Below are 27183 nucleotides of genomic sequence, written 5' to 3' on the forward strand. Positions count from 1 at the left end.
ATGACGCGAGTCTCCAACCTTTCAGTTAGCAGTCCAGCATGTTAACTGTTTGCATCCCCTAGGGACCCTCATGACAACAATCAGTTCCTGTTAAGTACCTCCCCTCTTCTTCACACCTTGTCTTATTCCCACTGCACCTTGCGCAGCATCTGATTGGGGTCACCGTCAAAGAAGTGACTAGGTAGCATAATGCTACCATCTCCCTAAATATTATAACTGCTGCCTGGAATCTAATTGCTGAAGGGTTTATGGCCTCCAGACCACACCCCAAAATATTGGGTCTAGTTCAGATTAGACTTCAGTCTACCATAACCTTTTACATATTGTTCGTTTTAAGCTTCAGGCCCTATAATTGCCCTTAACCAGGTTAGTTATCCGTACCTAGCCTAGGATAATCTTACTTATATCCCCAAAAGGCCATTTCTTGAAGACCTAACACCATTTAAAACCAAAATGAAACTATGGATGTTGGGGTGTAGTTGCTATTTTGCAGTTGTTGACAAACTCTGTCACATTTTGGTAGTTATATAATACAGTTTGAAGAGACTTTATTTTATATAACCCAGGTCAGAAAAAAAAGTATATAAAAATATTTTTAGTTGTTATAGCTTTTTTCCCTTGAAGGCAAGTTTTCTTGTTTATCTGCACCCAACTTGCCTCATGAATATTCAGCTGTCAACAGAGCCTCAAGCCAGTGTTCATGGAAATTAACTCATTAATAGCATTTTGCTGCCTTCTATTTGAATCGTGAAGTATGTAGAAATATTTACGACCTATCATCTTTGATTTGATTATTTTTTGAAGCATAATAGAATTATTGATAATTATTATCCCAGATTTCTACAGTTGCGTTTATTTTGTTTTTCTCATATTTTCTTGAATGTTTAGACAAATACTTTCAAATATTTGCCTTCTTTTAGGGTTGTTGGGGCCCTGGTGGCACAGTGGTTAAGAGCTTGGCTACTAACCTAAAGGTTGACAGTTCGAATCCACCAGCTGCTCCTTGGAAACCCCATGGGACAGTTCTACTATAAGTCAGAATCGACTTGATGGCTATGAATTTGGTTTTTGGTTTTATAGGGTTGGTATGAGTTGGAATTGAGTTGACAGCAATGGGTTTAGTGTTGGTATAGACTTTTTTTAGGTATAGACTTAGTATAAATTTTACAAAACAAAACATGAATGAAAAATTATGGAATTGCCTGAAATAGTTTTAAAAATGTTTTACATACTTACGCATACACAATACCTATTCCTCTCAGCTGGTTATTAATGGCATTAATTATAACTTGCTGTGTGGATGCTGTAAAAGAGAATGGTGCTCCTTCTTGAAGGTCTTCCTTCAGAAATTAAGGAAATCCTAATTTTAGTGAAAATAGCATCCAGCAAGTATTTTTGGTTATATAAAAGTAAAAAAAAAAAAGGTAATAATAGCAAACACGTATGTTGGTATTTGATGTGCCACGGACTTTGCATATATTAATTCATTTAATCCTTTCAAGTTCATAGGGATGTTACTGCATTATTTTCTTTTTACAAATGTGGAAACTGCCTCAGAGAGTTAATGTTACTTGTCAGTATCATACATCTAGTAATTGGCAGAGTTGGAATTGGAACTGAGGCAGTCTGGCTCCAGAATTTAAGCTCTTAACCACTTTGCATTGTTGGCTGTGTTATATTAAGGTGAAGTCTGCAAACTGTAATGTTTATTGTCTCAACACCTGTGATCCCCTTCCCCCTGATTTGAAATGCCACCTGCCTCAAATACTACAGTCCTACCTACTTTTTTTACCTACTTAGGTCACTTCCTCTTCCATTGATCTATTTGCCTGTACTGGCCAGACACTAACCAGTCCAATTGCTTTACATCAGTTCATTTTAGGAGTAGAGTGTGGGCAGAATGAAAGAAGGAAAGGAAACAAAACTGCAGACTAAAACATGGATGGTAAATTGAATAAAGAGGGTAGACACAACTTGTTCCAGATATTTGATCATCAGCAAAGGAGAGGAGGGGGGATATGGTCAGTCAGAAGGGCAAAAGGGTTTTGACAGAGAAGTCATATGCTTTTAGGGATAAGGGCGAACTATTTTAGGAGTTGATTTTAAAGAAAAGATTAAGTAGGTATATCACTTTCTCAGGTATACCACTTGGAGGAAAGGTAAATTCGTTTAAGGAATAAAAAATACTTTATGTTAATTGAGGAGCCCTGGTGATGCAGTGGTTAAGTGTTCCGTGGTTCAAACCCATCAGCCGATCCGTGGGAGAAAGATGTGGCAATATGCTTCCCTAAAGATTACAGCTTCAGAAACCCGGTGGGCAGCTCTACTCTGTCCTGTAGGGTTGCTATGACTCAGAATCGAGAAGAGCTTTGTTTTTGTTTTTTGGTTAATTGAAGCAAAGATTTATCATGAGGCTGATTAATAAATCTTCTATGTCTCCTGGGACTTCACGGTGAGCTCAGTCACAGTGTGAGAAAAATGAGGGCCACGGGCATTACGCAGAGATGAATCTCTGTGTTGAGTTCCTCAGTCGTTTCCCTGGGTTGTTTTCCAGTACTAAAGACTTTTCTTACCCCCCTGCTCACGTTTCCTTTTCATGGGAACTGAATTCTCTAATAATGACTTAAATAGGAATAGTGCTCTGCACTTTAAATCCTGGAAGTGACCAGTTTCCTGTACCGGAGAAAAAGCGGGCTTGAGAATATTATCTATATAATGGACTTTGTACTTCCCGCTTAGCCTTTTCTTTCATTGTGCTGTATTTTTTATGTTATCTGATAGCAATGTAAATTCCTGAGCTGCACAATATGAAGTATTCTACTGGAGACACAATGGTTGACTGGTATCTGTATAAATATTTGTATAATATTAAAAATAAGGCAGTTTAGCAGACAACTTACTAAGGAAAAATTTCACAATTTGTTCATTTGAGCTCCCAGACTGTCTTTTGGAAGTGCATTTTATCCCAAAATGATCACAACTGATACCACGAAACATACTTTTAAACAGTACAAGAAAAAAAAAAGTGCTATATTTGTAAAATAATTTGTAAAAAACTTTGTAAAATAATTTCTTTCCCACATATCTGAACTTGATTGAAAGTACATTCTTTTTATCAGATACTAAGCTCCTTTACAACTATTATGACTTGTAATACATAAAGGAATGCATTTAACTTAAATATTGCAAACTCTAGCTGTCATGGATTGAATTGTGACCCCCCCAAAATATGTGTCAACTTGGTTAGGCCATGTGTGGTTGTCCTCCATTCTGTGATTTTCCTATGTGTTATAAATCATAATCTCTGCCTGTGGTTAAAGAGGATTAGGGTGGGATGTAACACCCTTGTTCAGGCCACATTCCTGATCCAGTGTAAAAGGATTTTCCCTGGGCTGTGGCCTGCACCACCTTTTATCTGTTAAGAGATAGAAGGAAAGGGAAGCAAACAGAGAGTGGAAGACCTCCTACCACCAAGAAAGTAGCACCAGGAACAGAGTGCACGTCCTTTGGACACGGGATCCTTGTTCTTGTGTCTGAGAAGCTCCTCTAGGGGAGGATTGAGGACAAGGACCTTCTTCCAGAGCCAACGGACAGAGAAAGCCTTCCCCTTGAGCTGACGCCTTGAATTTGGACTTTCAGCTTACTTTACTGTGAGGAAATAAATTTCTTTGTTAAAGCCATCCACTTGTGGTATTTCTGTTATAGCAGCACTAGATAATTTAGACACTAGCCTAATAAATTATCTTTGTTTAATGGTTCTATTAAGGGTTGGTAGTATTGATAACATTTAGAAGAGCAAGGCAGCTTCAAGACCATTATCTTCCCTGGATCTGATTTTTCCATAGAGGCCTTTTCAGACTGGTCTTTTGTTTAACTTCTTCAGCTTGTGTGATTTCTTATCTGCACCCAAATCTTGTAGCATCTCACTGAAATCAAAGCCATGGTCTGGCAGTGCTCCGGATATGATGTTCAATCTTTTTAAATACCTTGTGCTCTGAGTTCTGCCAAGGATGGTGGAGGTAGACACCAACCTCTATTAGCACCTTATAGTTTGATCCTGAATTTAGTTCTTCTACTTTTTCCTGCTTGTTAATTTCTAATGTTTAGAAAGTAAACGCGTGAACAAAGAGAATGACATGTATAATACACCATTTGGGGACCACTCTTGAATTCTGAATAGAAAAGATCCAGTGCATTGTGGAAGACTTAATTATTTTTTAAAAACAAACATAATAGAAGTCCCCCTACCCCGTACTCCTAAATTACAGTATTTCATTTGAAATCAAGGAATTCTCCAGCAGGTAGGGTCAGTTGGATTGATTCACTGTAGCAGGGGAGCAGAGAGGGAGGCAGGGACCTTACCCTTTAGTTTTGTTCTCTCTAGTGTTAGTAATATTCATAACCACAGCAGGAGTATAGAACCATGGTTGTGGTTGATGTAAAAATAATAACACCAGTAGCAAAAATTTCAGGTTATATTATTAGGTCCTAATTATGTGCTAGCAACGTGCTAAGTGCCAACTGCATACCTTCATGTAAGCCCCTCTACCTCTCTGTGAGGTAAATATTATTATTAACCTGATTTAATGGGCTGGGAAACTGAGGCTTAGTGCCTTCAGCTTCTCATAAATGCCCAATACCCGCAGGAGAAATCCTGTGCCTGTATCTGTGTTTAGGTAGGTGTTTGTAGGTGTATTGGGGGAGTAATGTGGGGAGTTAATTTTGAGGGGCTTCATACCAGTCCACTGTAAACATGGGGTGCATCCTAATCTTATTTACTTTCTTTAGTTGATTTCTCCCTAGAGTTTGGTGTATCCCTGGCCATTCCTGAAAGAGACATCAATCATCCAAAACAATACAACGAATGTGAGATCTTCATGAATCAAGTGATACTTGGAATGCATAAACCAAGAAGAGTTATTGCCAAAGAGTCACTTTGTTAAAAATATATTAATATAATATATATAGTTTTCTGTATATATGTATTTTCTATGTATGTATGTTTTATATATAAACACATGTATAATATATACACGTATGATATATATATTATATTATATATAAAACTATGTATAGTAGTTTAGAATAAAGGACATGAGGTTGTTTGAATCTTTGAGAAAACTAGCTGTAAAGATGGCTTCCAGACCTACCTCTAGCAAATCTTACTTCCAAGAGTTAACAGGTAGCTTAATTTTAGATTCCCTGGGGAACTAGGAGCTAAGTAAAATCAGCACCAATTTTCTGTTTTTGTTTTAATGTTTTTTTCCCCCTCTCTCATTTTGGAATACTTTTTCTCTTAAACACTTTAAAATCAAATGCTCTTTTAAAACTTAGAACTCTGGAATTATCAGCATTAATTGTTTATAAGAACCAAAAGGCCTTAACAAGACCTCAAGACTGTGGCTGACAATTGAAATGGCTACCAAGAATTGCAAGTCACAAAAATGAGTCAAATGGACTTTGTTTAAGAAAAATAACATTGAAAAAAAAATAACATCAGTGTGGGAATAAATGTCCATTAACATTCAGCTTTGGTGTAGGGGGAGCCCTGGTGCCACAGTGCTTAAGAACTTGGCTGCTGACCAAAAGGTCAGCAGTTTGAATCCACCAGCGCTTTTTTGGAAACCCTAGGGGGCAGTTCTACTCTGCCCTGTAGAGTCACTATGAGTCAGAATTGACTCGATGGCAACGGGTTTGGTTTTGGTGTATGGAATGTTAGGGAGTAGTGGTGACTGTGACAAAATAAAGGAATGTGTGGCTGCCTATTGTTATCATTCAGAAATGTGACCCCAGTGCCGATTTTCTCCTGGTGCTTCAAGAAAAGCTATAATTACCGATTTTTGTGTGAAAGCTCTTATTTCTTTAAAAGGTAGTAACTGAATCAACGTTTTAAACACACTGTGCTGTTGAAAAAAACACCTCTCCTGCTTTTGAGGTCCACTTTTACACTACTCATTGCCTCAGGCCAATGGAAGTTAGATATCCAAGAAAGATGGCTACCGTATTTCCATTTTTAAAGGCTCAGGTGTGAGATGAGTTTGTAAGAATCGAAATTGCAAAAAAAATTAACCAAAGACACACCACAGAAAAGTTTGTGTTTATTGTAGTATTTTTCTGTAATTATCTGAAGTTTGCTTATTTTTAATAATTTTATGTATAACTAGAATTATATTAATAATAGTTCTGATAGGCCCCTTCGGAATTTCTCTTTCCTCTTCTATGTACTTTCACTATTGACTTTCTAGCTACCTAACTATGCAACACCTTTAAAATTTGTGCCTTGTACCTGGTTAGTGTACTGGTTACAAGCTGATGAATGATGAATTCTTTCCCCTGAACACTCAGACGGGCTTTTGGCATATTGAGGTCAAATAGAAGACACCAAAATACATTTTAATTATTGCCAAATCCTGGTGAAGTTTCAGCCAGGGGAGATTTCTAATCCTGGATAATATGATGAAAAAATTATCTTCACCAAGACTCTCAGATGATTAAAAAAAAAAAAAAAAAAAAAAAACCCGTTGCTGTCAAGCCAATTCTGACTCATAGCGACCCTATAGGACAGAGTAGAGCTGCACCATAGAGTTTCCGAGGAGCACCTCGTGGATTCTAACTGCCGACCTTTTGGTTAGCAGCCATAGCACTTAACCACTACACCACCAGGGTTTCCCTCAGATGATAGCGATGTTACTTTTAAATTAATAGTTCTGAAAAAGAATGAAACATCTTGTCTTATTTTGCTAGTGCTGCTATAGCAGAAATACTACAAGTGGTGGCTTTAAAGAAGAGGAGTTTATTTTCTCACTGCTCAGGAGACTAGAAGTACAAATTTAGGGCATCAGCTCTTTCTGTCAGCTCTAAAGGAAGACCCTTGTCTACTTCAGCTTCTGTAGCCCGGGCATTCCTAGGTGCCTTGGAGATCCTCCTGGGACTCCTATCTTCCCTCATTTGTTCTAGCATCTCTGTCTAATTTGCTCCTTTTATAACTCGGAAGTGATTAGATTTAAGATACACCGTACACTGATATGACCTCACTAACATAACAAAGAAAACTCTATTTCTAAACAGGATTATATCCACAGATATATCAAAAGACAAAACAAAACAAACAAAAACCTTTGCCAGGGAGTTGATTCCGACTCATGGCAACCCCATGTGTTACAGAGTAGAACTTCTTTTTGGGTTTTCTTGGCTGTGCTCTTCACAGAGGAAAATCGCCAGGCCTTCTTTCTGCAGCACTGCTGGGTGAGTTCAAACTGCCAACCTTTAGGTTAGCAGATGAGCACAATCCATTTTTGCCACCCAGGGACCTGATTCCATTAGGTAAAGGAGTTAGGGTTCCAACAAATATTTTTAGGGAACACAATTCAGTCCCTGATACATCTTTTGGTAGAAAATTGAGCAGATATTAAAATGCTTTCAACTGCATTGACACAGGGCACCTTTCTGGTTCTGAATCATAAGGAAACAATAAAAGGGATTTACTAGGGGATATAGACATGCTGTTTGGATATTATATAGACATGCTGTTTGGATATTACTGCAGTAATGAGTTTGGATACCACTGCAGTAATGATCTATCAATCTATCTGAATAATCCAGGTGTGTATATTCCATTTTAATGATGTGTAGAGTGATAAATGCCTGTGAGAGTGAATCTTAAGTGCTGTTGAACCACTAAAAAAATGATTCATTATTCTGTAAGGTTTTGGAGTATTGTATGGATGGGATGTTATCAGGGCAGTCTGTTGTTGTTAGGTGGTGTTGAGTTGGTTCTGACTCATAGCGACCCAATGGGCAACAGAAGAAACACTGCCTGGTCCTGCACCATTCTCACAATTATTGTTATACTTGAGCCCATTGTTGCAGCCACTGTGTCAGTCCATTTCGTTGAGAGTCTTCCTCTTTTTTGCTGACCCTCTAATTTACCAACATGATGTCCTTCTCCAGGGCCTGATCCCTCCTGATAACACGTCCAAAGTATGTGAGATGAAGTCTTGCCATCCTTGGTTCTAAGGAGTATTCTGGCTGTACTTCTTCCAAGACGGATTTGTTTGTTCTTCTGGCAGTCCATGCTATATTCAGTATTCTTTGCCAACACCATGATTCAAAGGCAGTTGCCTTAGGATAGTCTAGGGCCAGGTTAATATCTGTACTAAAGATGAAAGATGCTGCCTATATTCTGTAGGGGCTTATAGTCTGGTGGAGGATAGACATGCAGACCAACATTATTTAGTAATTATTGCTCGTTGTGTCTGAGTAGAAAAGATAATACAAAGGGAGTTACAAATACCTCATAGTTGTTTAAGAAGCATTTTTAACGTAAATTCTCCCTAATTCCGGTTGTTATAAAAATATGTTTGACTTCTTGCTCATAATCTCATAAAATTATTGAAACAAGGAAACTATATGGAGAGATACTATACCGGGCAAAGCCCACCTCAACACTGGAAATCACTTATTTGTGTAAGGTAGCCCATCCCAAACCAAAAACCAAGCCCACTGCCGTTGAGCCATGGCCTATAAAAAAAAAAAATAATTCAAAAGCATTTAGCCTCAAAGTCAGGAGTTTACTTGGCACTGTGTTAGGTGTGGAGGTCCCTGGGTGGTGCAAGTGGTTAAGTGCTCAGCTTTTGTTATTGTTAATTGATACTGTAGGGTCACTGTGAGTTGGAATCAACGGCAGTGGCAATGGGGTGGTTCTGACTCATGGTGATCCCATGTGTGCAGAGTAGAACTCCTTCATAAGGTTTTCAAGGCTGTGATTTTTGTCCCAATAATCATTGGTTAGGGAAGAGAAAAGTGGGTTAAATGCCAAACTGTTGGAGCCCTGATGGTTCAGTGGTTAAGCGTTCAGCTGCTAACCAAAAGGTCCACAGTGCAGATCCACCAACTGCTTCTCGGAAGCCCTATCGTGCAGTTCTGCTCTGTCCTATAGAGTTGCTATGAGTTGGAATTGACTCAATGGCAGTGGGTTGTTGGTTTAAGCCAAACTACAGTAAGAGAATGCTGTGAGGGAGTAACTACAACCTTTTGGGTGGTAGTTTGTGCCACCCAAGGACTCCTTCTTAAGTGCTAGGCTACTAATGGAAAAGTTGGAGATTTGAATCCACCCAGAGGTGCCTCAAAAGAAAGGCCTGGCAAGCTGCTTCCAAAAGCCCACAGCTGTGAAAACCCTATGGAGCGCAGTTCCACTTGAAACACATGGGGTCACCATGAGTACAAATTTTCGTTTTGGTTATAGTTGTTTTGGGATTGCGTATAGCAGTGGTTCTCAACGGGGGCAATTTTGTCCCCAGGGGAACATGTGGCAATGTATGTAGGGGTACTACTCGCACCTAGTGAGTAGAAACCAGGGATGCTCCTGAACACTCTATAATGCACAGGGATGCTCCTGAACACTCTATAATGCTCCTGAACACTCTATAATGCACGGCTCCCTCAAAGAATTATCTAGCCCCAAATGTCAATAGTTTTGAGAATGAGAAACCATGGTATATGTTAACGGGAAAGAATAAGCGTGCATATAATAGCCTGGTAGTCCAAATTGTTGATGACTATCTGGGAAGTGAATTCACTAGGGAAATTAATAAAATAAGTCTGGTGGTCCTCAAAAGAATCAAAATTAGAAGAAAATTCTTCACTTATTCCACAAAAATTTATCAAGAGCTTACTGAGTTCCAGCATTGCTGTAGGTGCTGTGAATACCCCAGTGAAGAAAACAGATAGTCCCTGTCTTCATGAAGCTCATGTTCCAACACTGGAGACATAGTAAATGAACAAATAGATAACACATGGCATTGAGAATGGTACATGCTAAATGGCAAGTGAAGCAGAGTAATGTGACAGTAGGGCGTGATGGGGGCCTCTCTGGGAAGGTGGTATCAAAGCCGAGAACTGAATGAGAGGAGACAGCCAGATGAAGAGTACTCCCGTAGTGGAAGCAGGACCTGCAATGATGTTAAGATAGAAGTAAGTGTGGCCCGTGTAGGGAGGAGCAGGAAGGCAATGTGATTGGGCAGTGGTCCTTAGTGGGGAAAGTGGGATAAGAAAACGTGCCAGAGAGAAGGAGGAGCTGGATCATATGGGGCCTTGTGAGTAGGGCAAGGTGTTTGGGTTACGTTCTTAGTGGGTTGGGGCCCTTCAGAGATTTTAAGCTGGGGAATATCGTGGTCTGAAACACATTGTTAAATTATTATTATTTTTTGGCATTGGTGGAGAGAATGGATACTAGGGAGGAAGAATAGAGAAAGATACTTCAAATAAAATTGAAGCATGCCTTCTTCTTTATTAAAGGGGTAGCAAGGAAATGGAGTGTGGACTGCTGTATCCCCTCCACTGCTAGTCTTATGTATGGAGTGGGTGGTGAAAGTTATAGAGCAAAGGAAAGAGATACAAGGAAGGAAAGGAGAGCAAATGGCGTTGACCAGTGTGAGATACGATGCCATGGACTTAACAAGAGAAAGGGCAGTTTAATTAAATAAAAGAATTGCATGGCATAGATTTAGGTGACCAATATTGAGCCCTGGATATCTGGAGAGTCTTAGAATTACTGCAAAGTATCATATGGTTTTTCAAATGCTTATTATTATTATTATGACTGCATTGCCCAGTTTTCACATCTGTGTTTTGATATACCAAGTAATTTACCTATTATGTTTATTGTGTATTATCTGTCTACCCCCATGTCTTAGTGTTCTCTAGAGGTCTCTATATCTCCGTATATCTATGTACACACATACATACACACACACGCACACACGCACACACACACACACAGAGGGATTGATTTACTTCAAGGGATTGGTTCTCATACAATTGTGGGGGCAAGTCCAAAAGCCACAGGTCAGGTGACGAAAAGGATGCAGAGTGAAGAGACAGAGCAAATTCTGCCAAAATATCAATTTATAGTCTGGAGGCAGAAGACACTTTAAGGAAACTCCCTTTTCAACTGATTGATTACCTTATATTACATTGCAGTGCATATTGGAAGGTCATTATATTACATTACACTATGGACCAGTAATTAGTGTTTGGCCAAACCATTGGGAACCATATCCTAGCCAAGTTGACGCAAGAAATTAACCATCAGTGCAGTAGGATGTAAGCAAGAGTTTGTTTACTATTTTGTTTATTGGTATATCTTGTATGCCTCAAACAGTGGTTCTGACATTGTGGTCTGCAGACATCTGGAGTTTCTTGTTACTGTTGCTAGGTGCCTTTGAGGTGGTTCCAACTCACAGGGACCCTATGCACAACAGAACGAAACACTGCCCGGTCCTGTACCATCCTCACAATCGTTGTTATGCTTGAGCCCATCGTTGCAACCACTGTGTCAATCCATCTCATTAAGGGTCTTCCTTTTTTTTTTTTAAACCAAGCATGATGTCCTTCTCTAGGGACTGGTCCCTTCTGATAACACATCCCAAGGTGTGTGAAATGAAGTCTCACCATCCTTGCTTCTAAGAAACATTCTGGCTGTACTTCTTCCAGGGCAGATCTGTTCGTTCTTCTGGCAGTCCATGGTGTATTCAATATTCTCTGCCAAGGACTTTCTTAGTAATATTAAGAGTTTATTTGCCCTTTGCACAATGTTTACATTTGCACCAATGGTGCAAAAGCAATGCTGCATAAAAAATACAGGAGCCTTATCATGAATCAAACAGTGACGGCAAATTGTACAAGTGTACTTCTCTGCTGCACACTGCGGGTGGTGGTGGTAGGTGTGTGGAAAGGAGGATTTCAGTTTCACTTAAGAGTGTCCTTGATGAAGCAGTAAAAATTATTAATTTTATTAACTCTTGACCCTTGAGCATGCGTCTTTTTAGTCCTCAGTGTGAGTAAACGGGAGGTACATTTGAAGTATTTCAGCTGCATACTAAAGCATTATGCTTGTCTCAAGGAAAAGAATTTGTATGATTGTTTCAGTTGCTATGGAACATCAGTCCTACTGGAAATAAAGATTGTGAAACAAACTGTTGTTTTTCAGGCTTGGGTGTTTGGCAGACATTTTCTCAAAAAGAATGAAGTGAGCTTGTCATTTCAAACATGACAGTATTGACAATGATAAAATTTGAACTTTCAAGTGAATTTGGAGTTGTGAAAATTTCTATCACTGTATGCTTGACAACTTCTAACACTTTAAGATTTTTCTACTAAGTTGGATAATGATATTAACAGATGTGATTTAGTTTTTTTAATATCGTATAGTGAACCGACATTAAAAAAATTACAAAATCATGCATGAGTAAAAGATCCTTTTAGTGTGCAAGACAAATGGATTTTAATGTAATAGAGTACAAAAAGTGCATTGATAAGGTTTCAGATCCCATATTACAGCTAACCTTCAAGAAGTGACTGCTTGTTGAGTATTGGTATCATATCAAAGAAGAATATTCACAATTGTTTGAAAAAATTATTAACACATTTTTCCAACTACATATCTGCGTTAGGTCCTATTTTCTTCATAAAGTTCAACCAAAACAACATCACAACCAACTAAGACAGATATGAGAATCCAGCTCTCTTCTGTTAAGCTAGGCATTAAAGAAATTTGCAAACATGGAAAACAACACTACATTTCTTAATGAATATTTTTGGGAAAAGAGTTATTTTTCATAAAAAATGTTATTGTATTAACATGCAATGGGTTTATTAATTTTAAATGAGTTTATAAATAAATTCATTGAATCAATATTAAAATGTTTCTTAGTTTTAAGTTTTAGTTTCTAATATATTAAATGTTGATAAATATAAGTAACATAAACTAAAACTCTTTGGGATTCTCCACAATGTTTAAGAGTACAAAAGGTCCTGTCTTAGTCATTTAGTGCTGCCACAAGTGGATGGGTTTAACAAAGAAAAGTTTATTCTCTCACAGTCCAGTAGGCTAGAAGCCCAAATTCAGGGCGCTGGCTCCAGGGGAAGGCTTTTTCTCTGTCAGCTCTGGAGGAAGGTACTTATCATGAGTCTTGCCTTGGTCTGGGAGCAGCTTAGCACAGGAACTTCAGGTCCAAAGGACACACTGTGCTCCTGGCACTGCTTTCTTGGTGATATGAGGTCCCCTTGTCTCTCTGCTTGCTTCTCTCTTTTGTATCTCAAAAGAGATTGGCTCAAGACACTCTAATCTGGTAGACCTCATCAATACAACTGCCACTAATCTATCTCATCACATCGTAGTGATAGGATTTATAATACATAGGGAAATCACGTCAGATGACAAAATGGTAGACAAACATATAATACTGGGAATCATGACCTAGCCAAGTTGACAGATATTTTAGGAGGATACAATTCAATCCATGACAGGTCCTGAGACTAAAAAGTTTGAGAACCACTGGCCTAGAGAAATGCCTGGCATATAGCATAAATATCAGTGATTTTTTTTCTAGTATTCTATTACTAATATGTATTTAAATATACAGATGTTAATACCTGAATATGTATGCCCATCGGTTTTTTTTTTCATGATAAAGGAGGCACTCTTACTCAAAAAAATTTGGGAATCTATAGGATTTCAGGAAAAGGTCATATCCAGTGGACTAGAAAGGTTACAGAGCCCTGGTGGCACAGTGGTAAAGGGCTCAGCTGCTAGCCAAAAGGTTGGCAGTTTGAATCCACCAGCCTCTCTTTGGAAACCCTATGGGGCAGTTCTACTCTGTCCTATAGGGTCGCTATGAGTTGGGATAGGCAACGGGTTTTTGGTTTAATACCAAACGTGAAGAATGGATTGATATAGTATTTTCAAGCTTAAAAAAAAAACGCTCCCTGGACCCAAATCCACCTCTGGCTACTCTATATATCACTGCTCCATTTCTCAGCAAAACGTATTTAAAATTTTTCTGTGGCTGGTTCGAGTTCCCCATCCACTATTTCTCCCTCAGCCTGTTCCACTGAGACTTCTTTGGTCAAGATCACTAGTGACCGACCTCTTTGTGAAATCATGTTAAGCCTAGCCTAGGCTGCTAAACGAAAGGTCAGTGGTTTGAACCCACCAGCTGCTCCTAGGAGAAAGATGTGGCCATCTGCTTCTCTAAAGATTTACAGCCTTGGAAACCCTCTGGAGCAGTTCTACTCTGTCCTGTAGGGTCACTATGAGTCGGAAGCGACTGGACAGCAATGGATTTGAGTCTTCTGGATTATAGAGTACAACTACTGTGAATAATGAGGGCATTTACCTTACCTGATTTCTCAGCAGTGTTCAAAGCAGTTGACCAGTCCCATTTTCTTGAAATCTTCTCTTCTTTTGACTTTTGTGGCACCAGTGCCCTGGTTTTCCTCCCACCCTACTGGGAGCCTTTTCTCAGCTTTGGTTTCTCCTATTCTGCCTGATCTCTAAATGCTGGAGTCTCAGGGTTCTGTCCTGGGCCTTTTATTTTCTCCATCTACACACAGTCTCCAACATACTGAGTGGCTACCTCTTCTCTATATGTACATTTTCCATGACCTGCGTCTTCATGCCGGTAACACAAAGCTCTTTAGCTGCAGCCCTAATGTCCCCTCAGAATCTCAGCCAACTCCCTATTTGAGATCTCTGCTTTAGTCTCTGATTGGTATCTAAAATTCAGCATGGCCAAAACAGACTGATTCTCCCCCCAAAACCTGTGCTTCCTTCAGGCTTCTCCATTTCAATGAAATGGTGCCACTATCAACCGTATATTCAAGGTAAAACTCAAATGACAAGGCTTTGTCATTAGGATTTCATTTCTCCCTTACCAAACCTGTTGCTGTCGAGTTGATTCCAACTCATACTGACCCTATACGACAAAGAAGAACTGCCCCATACAGTCTCCCGGGAGGTGCTTGGTGGATTTGAACTGCTGACCTTTTGGTTAGCAGACATAGCTCTTAACCACTGTGCCACCAGGCTTTCCACTTGAGCTTGGAGCCATTATTTAATGGCGTGATGGTTGTTTTTCTCTTGCATGGCTCCTTTAAAGTATTCTGTATTCTAAAACTGGGAGCCAAGTCTCATAAGGAAGATGTTTCTTCTCTAAAGGGAAGCTTTCTCAAAATCTAATTGCTAAAAGTAGCTCAATGACTAATTATCAAGGGAAACAAAATACGGTACTTAATTATGACTCTTAGCTTGGATCTTCAAAGTCTATCTTTCTTGTCTGGCTTTACTTTTTATTAAAATTAACTAATTGCCCATTTAATTATGCAAATTTTGGAGGATCTCTGAGTTGAATTTGGTCCAAACATGGAGAGTGGTGGTATATAAGGAAACTTTTCTCAGTGAATATGAAAAGCAATGATTAATAGTCTAGATCACATCTTTTTGAGCCAGGGTTTCCAACAAAACAAAACAAAACAAAACAAAACAAAACAAAACAAAACAAAACAAAACAAAACACTTACCTTCCTAGGAATTGTGATGTGGTATTATTTTTTTATTATTTTAAACTCCAAAGGTAAAAGGAAAATTCTTATTGTTTTCTCTCTCATTTATTTTTGTGAAATGAGTATACATTTCCTGTGATAGTGTGGCTCCTTTTAAATTTTCACCCTTTCACTTTTATACATAAAATTACCCATCTTTATTTATATGAAATAAGCATAACAATGATTGTGAGAATGGCAAAGGACCAGGCAGTGTTTCGGTCTGTTGTAAATGGGGTCGCTATAATTTGGAATCAACTCCACAGCACCTAACAACAACAACATCTAGATGAAATACCCACATTTTTTTTTTTTTTAATAATTTTTATTGAGCTTTAAGTGAACGTTTACAAATCAAGTCAGTCTGTCACATATAAGCTTATATACACCTTACTCCATACTCCCACTTACTCTCCCCCAATGAGTCAACCCTTCCAGTCTATCCTTTCATGACAATTTTGCCAGTTTCTAACCCTCTCTACCCTCCTATCTCCCCTCCAGACAGGAGATGCCATCATAGTCTCAAGTGTCCACCTGATGCAAGTAGCTCAGTCCTCATCAGCATCTCCCTCCAACCCATTGTCCAGTCCAATCCATGTCTAATGAGTTGTCTTTGGGAATGGTTCCCGTCCTGGGCCAACAGAAGGTTTGGGGACCATGACCACTGGGATTCTTTTAGTCTTAGTCAGACCATTAAGTCTGGTCTTTTTATGAGAATTTGGGGTCTGCATTCCACTGATCTCCTGCTCCCTCAGGGGTTCTCTGTTGTGCTCCCTGTCAGGGCAGTCATCAGTTGTGGCCGGGCACCATCTAGTTCTTCTGGTCTCAGGATGATGTAAGTCTCTGGTTCATGTGGCCCTTTCTGTCTCTTGGGCTTATAGTTGTCCTGTGACCTTGGTGTTCTTGTTCTTCATTCTCCTTTGCTCCAGGTGGGTTGAGACCCATTGATGCATCTTAGATGGCTGCTCGTTAGCATTTAAGACCCCAGACGCCGCATTTCAAAGTGGGATGCAGAATGTTTTCATAATAGTATTATTTTGCCAATTGACTTAGAAGTTCCCTTAAGCCATGGTCCTGAAACCCCTGCCCTTGCTCCGCTGACCTTTGAAGCATTCAGTTTATCCAGGAAACTTCTTTGCTTTTGGTCCAGTCGATTTGAGCTGACCTTCTGTGTATTGAGTATTGTCCTTCCCTTCACCTAAAGTAGTTCTTATCTACTAACTAATCAGTAAATAACCCTCTCCCACCCTCCCTTCCTCCCCACCTCGTAACCACAAAAGAATGTGTTCTTCTCAGTTTATACTATTTCTCAAGATCTTATAAGAGTGGTCTTATACAATATTTGTCCTTTTGCCTTTACCCATTCATCCGTTGATGGACACCTTGGTTGCTTCCAGCTTTTTGCTATTGTAAACAGAGCTGCAATAAACATGGGTGTGCATATATCTGTTCGTGTGAAGGCTCTTATTTCTCTAGAGTATATTCCGAGGAGTGGGATTTCTGCGTTGTATGGTAGTTCTATTTCTAACTTTTTAAGAGAACGCCAGATGGATTTCCAAAGTGCTTGTACCATTTGACATTCCCACCAGCAGTGTATAAGAGTTCCAATCTCTCCGCAGCCTCTCCAACATTTATTATTTTGTGTTTTTTGGATTAATGCCAGCCTTGTTGGAGTGAGATGGAATCTCATCGTAGTTTTAATTTGCATTTCTCTAATGGCTAATGATCGAGAGCATTTTCTCATGTATCTGTTAGCTGCCTGAATATCTTCTTTAGTGAAATGTGTGTTCATATCCTTTGCCCACTTTTTGATTGGGTTGTTTGTCTTTTTGTGGTTGAGTTTTAACACAATCATATAGATTTTAGAGATCAGGCCCTGGTCAGAGATGTCATAGCTGAAATTTTTTTCCCAGTCTGTAGGTGGTCTTTTTACTCTTTTGGTGAAGTCTTTAGATGAGCATAGGTGTTTGATTTTTAGATGCTCCCAATTATCTGGTTTCTCTTCGTCATTTTTGGTAATATTCTGTATTCTGTTTATGCCTTGAATTAGGGCTCCTAACGTTGTCCCTATTTTTTCTTCCATGATCTTTATCGTTTTAGTCTTTCTTAGGTCTTTGATCCACTTGGAGTTAGTTTTTGTGCATGGTGTGAGGTATGGGTCCTGTTTCATTTTTTTGCAAATGGATATCCAGTTATGCCAGCACCATTTGTTAAAAAGACTATCTTTTCCCCAATTAACTGACACTGGGCCTTTGTCAAATATCAGCTGTTCGTATGTGGATGGATTTATATCTGGATTCTCAATTCTGTTCCATTGGTCTATGTGCCTGTTGTTGTACCAGTACCAGGCTGTTTTGACTACTGTGGCTGTATAATAGGTTCTAAAATCAGGTAGAGTGAGGCCTCCCACTTTCTTCTTCTTTTTCAGTAATGCTTTACTTATCCGAGGCTTCTTTCCCTTCCATATGAAGCTGGTGATTTGTTTCTCCATCACATTAAAAAATGTCATTGAAATTTGGATCGGAAGTGTATTGTATGTATAGATGGCTTTTGGTAGAATAGACATTTTTACTATGTTAAGTCTTCCTATCCATGAGCAAGGTATGTTTTTCCACTTAAGTAGGTCCTTTTTAGTTTCTTGCAGTACTACTTCGTAGTTTTCTTTGTATAGGTCTTTTACATCTTTGGTAAGATTTACTCCTAAGTATTTTATCTTCTTGGGGGCTACTATGAAAGGTATCGATTTGGTTATTTCCTCTTCGATGTTCTTTTTGTGGATGTAGAGGAATCCAAGTGATTTTTGTATGTTTATCTTATAACCTGAGACTCTGCCAAACTTTTCTATTAGTTTCATTAGTTTTCTGGAGGATTCCTTAGGGTTTTCTGTGTATAAGATCATGTCATCTGCAAATAGAGATAATTTTACTTCTTTCTTGCCAATCCGGATGCCCTTTATTTCTTTGTCTAGCCTAATTGCTCTGGCTAGAACCTCTAGCACAATGTTGAATAAGAGTGGTGATAAAGGGCATCCTTGTCTGGTTCCTGTTCTCAAGGGAAATGCTTTCAGGCTCTCTCCATTTAGAGTGATGTTGGCTGTTGGCTTTGTGTAGATGCCCTTTATTATGTTGAGGAATTTTCCTTCAATACCTATTTTGCTGAGAGTTTTTATCATAAATGGGTGTTGGACTTTGTCAAATGCCTTTTCTGCATCAATTGATAAGATCATGTGGTTTTTGTCTTTTGTTTTATTTATGTGGTGGATTACATTAATGGTTTTTCTGATATTAAACCAGCCTTACATACCTGGTATGAATCCCACTTGGTCATGGTGGATTATCTTTTTGATATGTTGTTGAATTCTATTGGCTAGAATTTTGTTGAGGATTTTTGCATCTATGTTCATGAGGGATATAGGTCTGTAATTTTCTTTCTTTGTGATGTCTTTACCTGGTTTTGGTGTCAGGGAGATGGTGGCTTCATAGAATGAGTTAGGTAGTATTCCGTCATTTTCTATGCTTTGAAATACCTTTAGTAGTAGTGGTGTTAACTCTTCTCTGAAAGTTTGGTAGAACTCTGCAGTAAAGCCGTCCGGGCCAGGGCTTTTTTTTGTTGGGAGTTTTTTGATTACCGTTTCAATCTCTTTTTTTGTTATGGGTCTATTTAGTTGTTCTACTTCTGATTGTGTTAGTTTAGGTAGGTAGTGTTTTTCCAGGAATTCATCCATTTCTTCAAGGTTTGCAAATTTGTTAGAGTACAATTTTTCATAATAATCTGATACGATTCTTTTAATTTCATTTGGGTCTGTTGTGATGTGGCCCATCTCGTTTCTTATTCGGATTATTTGTTTCCTTTCCTGTATTTCTTTAGTCAGTCTGGCCAATGGTTTAACAATTTTGTTAATTTTTTCAAAGAACCAGCTTTTGGCTTTGTTAATGCTTTCAATTGTTTTTCTGTTCTCTGAACTAAAAAAATTTTTTTTTTTAATTCATTTAGTTCAGCTCTAATTTTTATTATTTGTTTTCTTCTGGTGCCTGGTGGATTCTTTTGTTGCTCGCTTTCTATTTCTTCAAGTTGTAGGGACAGTTCTCTGATTTTGGCTCTTTCTTCCTTTTGTATGTGTGCATTTATTGATATAAATTGGCCTCTGAGCACTGCTTTTGCTGTGTTCCAGAGGTTTTGATAGGAAGTGTTTTCATTCATGTTGCATTCTATGAATTTCTTTATTCCCTCCTTAAGGTCTTCTATAACCCAGTCTTTTTTGATCAGTGTATTGTTCAGTTTCCAAGTATTTGATTTCTTTTCCCTGGTTTTTCTGTTATTGATTTCTACTTTTATGGCCTTATGGTCTGAGAAGATGCTTTGTAATATTTTGATGTTTTGGATTCTGCAAAGGTTTGTTTTATGACCTAATATGTGGTCTATTCTAGAGGATGTTCCCTGTGCGCTAGAAAAAAAGTATACTTTGCAGCAGTTGGGTGGAGTGTTCTGTTTAAGTCAATGAGGTCAAGTTGGTTGATTGTAGCAATTAGGTCTTCCGTGTCTCTATTGAGCTTCTTACTGGATGTCCTGTCCTTCTCCGAAAGTGGTGTGTTGAAGTCTCCTACTATAATTGTGGAGGTGTCTATCTCACTTTTCAGTTCTGTTAAAGTTTGTTTTGTGTATCTTGCAGCCCTGTCATTGGGTGCATAAATATTTAATATGGTTATATCTTCCTGGTCAATTGCCCCTTTAATCATTATGTAGTGTCCTTCTTTATCCTTTGTGGTGGATTTAACTTTAAAGTCTGTTTTGTCAGAAATTAATATTGCTACTGCTGCTCTTTTTTGCTTATTGTTTGCTTGATATATTTTTTTCCATGTTTTGAGTTTTAGTTTTTTTGTGTCTCTAAGTCTAAGATGTGTCTCTTGTAGGCAGCATATAGACGGATCGTGTTTCTTTATCCAGTCTGAGACTCTCTGTCCCTTTATTGGTGCGCTTAGTCCATTTACATTCAGCGTAATTATAGATAAGTGTTTAGTGTTGTCATTTTGATGCCTTTTTACGTGTGTTGTTGAGAATTTCATTTTTCCACTTACTTTTTTGTGCTGAGAAGTTTTTCTTTGTAAATTGTGTGTTCCTGATTTTCATAGTATTTGACTTTATGTTTGCTGAGTTGTTATGTTTTTCTTGGTTTTTATTTTGAGTTATGTAGTTGTTATACCTCTTTGTGGTTACCTTAATATTTACCCCTATTTTTCTAAGTAAAAACCTAACTTGTATTGTCCTATATTGCATTGTATCTCTCTCCATATGGCAGTTCTATACCAGTTGCATACCACCTCTTTTTGATTATTGTGATCTTTTACATTTTTTTTTTGATTCTCTGTTTTGAGCTTTATTTTCTTTTTAAAATTAATCTGAATTTGTTTTTGTGATTTCCGTATTTGAGTTCGTATCAGGATGTTCTGTGACGTTGTGTTGTGCTGGTATCTGATGTTACTGGTTTTCTGAGCAAACAATTTCCTTTAGTATTTCTTGTAGCTTTGGTTTGGTTTTTGCAGATTCTCTAAGCTTGTGTTTATCTGTAAATGTTTTAATTTTGCCTTCATATTTGAGAGAGAGTTTTGCTGGATATATGATCCTTGGCTGGCAGTTTTTCTCCTTCAGTGCTCTATATATGTCATCCCATTGCCTTCTTGACTGCATGGTTTCTGCTGCGTAGTCTGAGTTTATTCTTATTGATTCTCCTTTGTAGGAAAGATTTCTTTTATCCCTGGTTACTTTTTAAGTTTTCTCTTTATCTTTGGTTTTGGCAAGTTTGATGATAATATATCTTGGTGAGTTTCTTTTTGGATCAATCTTAAATGGGGTTCAATGAGCATCTTGGATAGATATCCTTTCGTCTTTCATGATGTCAGGGAAGTTTTCTGCCAACAGATCTTCACCTATTCTCTCTGTGTTTTCTGGTATTCCTCCCTGTTCTGGGACTCCAATCACACGCAAGTTATTCTTCTTGATAGAGTCCCACATGATTCTTAGGGTTTCTTCATTTTTTTCAATTCTTTTATCTGATTTTTTTCCAGCTATATTGGTGTCAATTCCCTGGTCCTCCAGAATAGCCACATTTTTAATGTGACAGATTACTAAGATCATTCTGCCTGTAGAATATTTATAGGTGTCATAAAGTTAAGTGCTTTCACAATACTATGACGTTTAGATTTGCATCGCATACCTAGAATTAAAAGTGTAAAGCATTATCATCTGCAGGAATTTTAAGAGTGACCTACTATATATGCCTGACTAATGCAAAAAGTGAAAAGTGAAAAGGAGAAAATGAGAGAAATCGTTTAGTGCTAAAAAATGATAAAATAAGGAAATGTATTCTGAGAATAAAACGTGGCAGTGGGCTCTGATTTCATCTTACTTTTGAACTAGCAGTGGCTGGTAAGCAGACCGGGAGAAAGGGGATTGCTATCATCTTCCTATTATACCTTTCTGAGTTATGTCCCTTCTTCAGATTTCTCGGTAGCAAAACTGTGATATTTTTAGCTTTCTTAGACTTTAACTAGTAGTATGTGACCTTTAACATATGCTGGCACCAGATTACAGTAAAAGAATAAAATATGGAGCAAATTAAAGAGAAAGTGAATGATGAGTTCTCCCTGAATGGGAGTAAGGTACCCTGTGACCAGAAAGAGATCTAGGAATATGTTGGGAGGAATCATTGTTAGGGGCACTGAGTGCGTAATAACACTGTGCAAGCTGAAATGTACATACAGGAGCATCTGTGAGCTTCACTTGCTCCTAGAGTATCTTATCTGATGCACCTGTCTCTGTATCTCACTAGCCTTCAGAATTTTAAGCTACCCACTACGTGATTTCATTGGTTGAGGGTCCTCTGGCAGGATATCAGATAACAAGGTATCAGCAACCTCAAGTGGCTGAAGAAAAGGGAATTGCACGGAGATAACCAGCCTGTCTATGAGTCGGAATCGACTCGGCAGCATTGGGTTGTTGCGTTTTTGGAACCAGCCTGTGGAAATCCTGGTGGTGTAGTGGTTAAGTGCTACGGCTCCTAACCAGAAAGTCAGCAGTTCGTATCCACCAGGTGCTCCTTGGAAACTGTATGGGGTAGTTCTGCTCTGTCCTATAGGGTCACTATGAGTCAAAATTGACTCTATGGCAATGCGTTTTTTTAACCAGTCTGTGACATAGAGGTGAAAGTCCAGGTGAAATAAGTGAACCCGTTTTTCCTATTAAAACTCATTTGTTTCATTAAGTTTGTTTTTTCAGCCTCTGGAAGAATAAACATGTTCATCAAAATGTGGTCTCTGAACCAACTGTATCAGAATAGTCTAGGGAGCTTGTTCAAAATGCAGATTTTTGGGTCTAAAACCAATCTGGTGGATCAGTCCTTCTGGAGAGAGGGCCAGAGAATCTGTGTTTGGAACAAATTCTTCAAGCCTTATTATAAAATAAGACAAACAAACAACCCATTGCCACTGAGTCCATTCTGACTCATGGTGACCCTATAGGACAGAGTAGAACTGTCCCACAGAGTTCCCAAGGCTGTAATCTTTATAGAAGCTGACTGCCACATCTTTCTCCCACAGAGTGGCTGGTGGGTTCGAACCTTTGACCTTTCAGTTAGCAGCTAAGCCACCAGAGCTCCCTAAGCCTTATACACAATGAAAAGTTTGAGGGCAATTGGCATTAAAAGTTACTTTTACAGTGCTCATTTTTAATATCGTTGTGCCAAGATGAAGATGGCCTAATTCCGATGAAATTATAGGCCAGTGAGAATGAATGAACAATGAGCTAAAACAGTATATTAAATCCACCAGGTGTTTTTGTGACTAGGTTACTAATGCTTTCTTGATTGAGATTCCACCCAATTGCCATCGAGTTTATTCCGACTCATAGAGACCCTACATGATAGAACAGCCCCATAGAGTTGCCAAGGCTGTACGTCTTTACGGAAGCAAACTGCCACATCTTTCCTCAGAGCAGCTGGCTGGTGGGTTAGAACCAGCAACCTTTCGGTTAGCAGCTGAGTGCTTGTTCGCTGCACCACCAAGGCTCCTTTGGTTGAGATTTTAGGAGGGTTAAATGTCGCAATTACTACAGCCTCAAAAGACCCTGTAGACACTGGTTGTTAAAGGATGATTCTGAAAAAGCGTATTTATTTTTATCTTCAGGGAGGAAGACTTGCTATGCATTTTATTAAAAAAAAAAAAAGTCAGTTTTCCTGATTTTGCCCTCTCAGCAAACCATCTAAATCTGCCTTCGCTGTTGTATAAAATGAGGCTCTTGGGGAAAAAGAAATGCTTGGTCAGAAATGTTAACAAGTTCCAGGTTTTCTTTTTTATTTAAACAAAAAGTTTCATCTTAGCACAGAGAATAAGAAGATAAAAAGTCAGATAAAGGTATGGTTTACTTTTTCATCTTGTATGTCTCCTTAATTAGCATTATTTTGTTTCTAACTTCAGTTTCGTTTTTCTTGGTTATTTTTCCATCTACTCATACCACTCATACCAAAAAAATGCTCTTTAACCCTCTCCATTTAGTCTTAAGATAATGTGGTTGATTTACATGCCTAGTTTACATTTCATATTGACCATGTAGTAAACAGGTAGCCTACCGGGTCACTATGACTCGGAATTGACTCAATGGCAGTGGCTTTTGTTTTTATGTTTCCTTCTAACTCATTTTTATTTTTATTTTTTTACCTCATTGTTTTAATTTATCGGTTTCAAAATGTGGCTGAGTTTGGTTTATGAAGAGAAGGTTTACAAACGTAGAGGTGAAGTTTAAGCTTTGCTTGCACGAGAGGCTCCCTGTTTACTATGTGGTCAATGAGACATGTGAATCAACCACATTACTTTAAGACTTAATGGAAAGGGCTCAAGAGCATTTTTTGGTGTGAGTAGATGGAAAAATATTCAAGGAAAATGAAACAAATGAAAAACAAAACAAAATGCTGATTAAGATGGGCACGGAAAGTCAGAAAATTCAAAACCTCTTTCTTTCACCACTTATACCTAACTTTACACAATAGTTAAAACAATTGCATCACATTGCCCCCCCCCCAAAAAGAAAGTTGAGGTGGCATCCAATAATTTTTAATTTGTTTTTATTTAATTTAACTGAAGTTAAGGTGTTGGGAATATCAGTATGTGCTTATATGACTTTGCGGTTATGGAATCCCAACCATGAACTGGTTGAATCATGTATAAAGACAGTGCTGAAGCTGATGCTAAGTGTGAGATCTTTGTCTGTTTATTTCTTTTATATTATTTTATTTGTTTTCTTTTCATAAAAATTGTAACATGCTCACTGCTAGAAGTTATAATATGCTCACTTTCTGAAAATAAAGTATGCAAAGGCCACCTGTAATCCTACCACCTGGAGAGAACCACTGTTTACATTTTGGTATAGGATACATGTTTTTTCTCAGAATGAACACACACTGACATTATACTCATGTAGGTGTGAGTATGTATGCACACACATATCAGGTATGCCACTTAGTAAATTTTTTCATCCCCAATATTTTGTAGACATTTGGTTTATACGCACACATAAGTATATACAATTTTCATCACATTTTGTTTATGATTGCACTTTTTCCATAAATATGCTATAATATGGATATAAAAAAAATAGCATAATATATTTAATGATTCCCTTATTTATTTACGAAAATAGGTGGAAGTGTAGTGGTTAAGTGCTACAGCTGCTAACCAAAAGGTCGGCAGTTGAAATCCACCAGGCACTCCTTGGCAACTCTATGGGGCAGTTCTACTCTGACCTATAGGGTCACTATGAGTTGGAACCGACTTGACGGCAATGGTTTTTTAAAAATTTATTTATTACTAAATAATATTTGTTGTGCTTTAGATGAAGGTTTACAGAGCAAATTAGTTTCTCATTGAACAATTAATACACATATTGTTTTGTGACTTTGGTTGCCAACCCCACAATATGTCAACACTTTCCCCTTCTCAAACTTGGGTTCCCCATTACCAGCTTTCCTGTCCTCTCCTGCCTTATTGTCCTTGCCCCAGGGTTGGTGTGACCATTTATTCTTGTTTTGTTTTATGGGTCTGTCTCATCTTTGGCTGAAGGGTGAAACTCAGGAGTGACTTCAGTACTGAGTTAAAAGGGTGTCTGGGGGCCATACTCTCGGTGTTTATCCAGTCTCTGTCAGACCAGTAAGTCTGGTCTTTTTTTCTGAGTTTGAATTTTGTTCTACATTTTTTTCCAGCTGTGTCCGGGACCTGCTATTGTAATCCCTGTCAGAGCAATTGGTGGTGGTAGCCGGGTACCGTCCAGTTGTGCTGGACTCAGTCTGGTGGAGACTGTGATAGTTGTGATTCATTAATCCTTTGGACTAATCTTCCTCTTGTGTCTTTAGTTTTCTTCTTTCTCCCATGTCCAGACGGGGTGGGACCTAATGATTCCCTTATTGATGGGCATTTATGTTGTTGCCAATTTTTCCATTTTTGTAATCGATACAGTGAAACCTCTTGTCTGAATATTTTCTTTGGATAAATTCTTCAAAGTAGATTGTTGGGTTAAAGACAGTGTCCATTTAAAATTTTGAGATATCATCAAGTTGCCCTCAAAAAAAAAGCAATGCTGTTTTATACTCATACTAGCAATGTGTTTAGTGTGATAATTTCTGAATATTATGAACAATCCAGGGTTTTATTCATCTTTTAGCTCTTTGTAAATATAACATTTCAAAATATTATTCTTAATTTTCCTTTGTTTGATGTAGTATCCAGATGTTCCCTGGAGACGTCCAGGGAGTTGGTGGGCTTTGAAGTCATATCCTGCCAGGCAGGCAGTAGGCAAAGACAGGCAAGGGAGGGAGTGAACTCACTTGGTTACTAGGTAGTTAATGGACAATGAATGTCTCAGAGGACACAAATCATATTTGCAAGATGGAACGTCTCTTCTCCTTTCCTATCTAAACCTTCTTCTTTAAGGCCTAATATACATAACTCCTTCTGTTTTTTTCTTGCAAAAATAAGAGCTTATCTAGCCATTGAAGTCCCTGAGTGGTGCAGATGGTTAACACTCTTGGCTGCTAACTAAAAGGCTGGAGGTTTGAGTCACCAGAGGTGTTTTGGAAGAAATGCCTGATCTACTTATAAAAAATCAGCCATTGAAAACCCCAGGGAGCAGAGTTCTGTTTTGACACAAATGGGGTGACCATGAGGCAGAATCCAGTGGAAAGCCTTATCTAGCTAGTAATCAAAGCTTAATGATCATCAAGAAGAGTGCAAATCTTAGCAATACTAACGAGCTTATTTGCCTACAATACAACTATGGAGGTTTTCTGACCTGACCTCAGAAATACAAATTCTGGCTTACTAAAAGTGAGGGGTAGAGGGAAAGGAAAATTCTCTTATTCCTTCTTGAAGGACCACTCCTGGAAATGATTATTCGCAGTCACGGAACATACACACGCTTGCACACACACATACAGAGTCTCTCTCTCTCTCAGTTGTAAAGGTTTTAAGGAAGTCAATCCAGAATTTATGGTTCTTTGGTTTTCATTAGAAATGCCATTAAAAAATTATGTTTTGATCATTTTTGTGTTTTACGAGCCTTAGAAGTTTTCCCTTAGAAGTAAATTTTCACCACATAATTTTGAGATCCTGGTGGATAAATTTAATTCATACATACTTGCAGTGGGTGGATTGGTCACTTATGGCCCTGCCCCAACACTATAAAGGAATTATAATTCCCAGGTAGGAGCAGCAATACATAAGAATATCACCTTTTATAACAAATTATTATATTCAACAATTG

The 27183-nt window shown here is 38.3% G+C and overlaps 1 protein-coding gene across 1 annotated transcript in view; it reads left to right on the forward strand.

The window, feature by feature from the left end:
• The window catches only part of PREX2 (phosphatidylinositol-3,4,5-trisphosphate dependent Rac exchange factor 2), a 342394-nt gene that overhangs the window by 68137 nt on the left and 247074 nt on the right, over positions 1-27183 (forward strand). The gene's annotated exons all lie outside the window — the stretch shown is intronic.

The sequence above is a fragment of the Loxodonta africana genome, chromosome 14 (genome assembly GCF_030014295.1).
Source record: "Loxodonta africana isolate mLoxAfr1 chromosome 14, mLoxAfr1.hap2, whole genome shotgun sequence".
Classification (NCBI taxonomy): domain Eukaryota; kingdom Metazoa; phylum Chordata; class Mammalia; order Proboscidea; family Elephantidae; genus Loxodonta; species Loxodonta africana.